Raw genomic sequence first — 999 nt, forward strand, 5'->3', positions numbered from 1 at the left:
TCGGTAGGAATTGTAAGATAAATTGTCGTTCCACATGAGGAAGGTTGCCGACTCCTCGTGTTGCCTACCAGCAACTTCAGGAGAGTAATGGCAGAATCTACGAAAAGCCAGCAGGAGTGGGAGGAGAATAGTTGGGTCTGGATCTCTGGCGCCCTCTTGAGGCATCAAACCGTAAGCTTAAAGCATCAGACACGCTCAGTGCATATAGTTGATTTTATTAAAACACACAGGGTGTTTCTATATATGGAAAAATACAAGTGTAAAAATTCTGTCGACCGACATTTTTCTTCGTTGGGGGAAAGCCCTAGTATTGAGGCTTTGAATGATTTTGTGTTGTTCCTCATCAACCTTGAGAAAGAGAGATGCTCTGCAGAGGCTCAATTACGCCTAGATTATTCAGAGCCTCTTTGCTTTTGTTATGAAGGAATAAGAGCTAAATACAAAAGCCAAAACAAGGATCCTAGCTGTTTAGACAGAGGGTCATGAAGGAGTATCCAGACAAGGATCCTAACTGTTTAGACAGGAAGGAGTATCCAGACAAGGATCCTAGCTGTTTAGACAGAGGGTCATGAAGGAGTATCCAGACAAGGATCCTAACTGTTTAGACAGGAAGGAGTATCCAGACAAGGATCCTAGCTGTTTAGACAGAGGGTCATGAAGGAGTATCCAGACAAGGATCCTAACTGTTTAGACAGGAAGGAGTATCCAGACAAGGATCCTAACTGTTTAGACAGGAAGGAGTATCCAGACAAGGATCCTAACTGTTTAGACAGGAAGGAGTATCCAGACAAGGATCCTAGCTGTTTAGACAGAGGGTCATGAAGGAGTATCCAGACAAGGATCCTAACTGTTTAGACAGGAAGGAGTATCCAGACAAGGATCCTAGCTGTTTAGACAGAGGGTCATGAAGGAGTATCCAGACAAGGATCCTAGCTGTTTAGACAGAGGGTCATGAAGGAGTATCCAGACAAGGATCCTAACTGTTTAGACAGGAAGGAG

Source organism: Oncorhynchus kisutch, linkage group LG20 (assembly GCF_002021735.2).
Source record: "Oncorhynchus kisutch isolate 150728-3 linkage group LG20, Okis_V2, whole genome shotgun sequence".
Taxonomy (NCBI): Eukaryota; Metazoa; Chordata; class Actinopteri; order Salmoniformes; family Salmonidae; genus Oncorhynchus; species Oncorhynchus kisutch.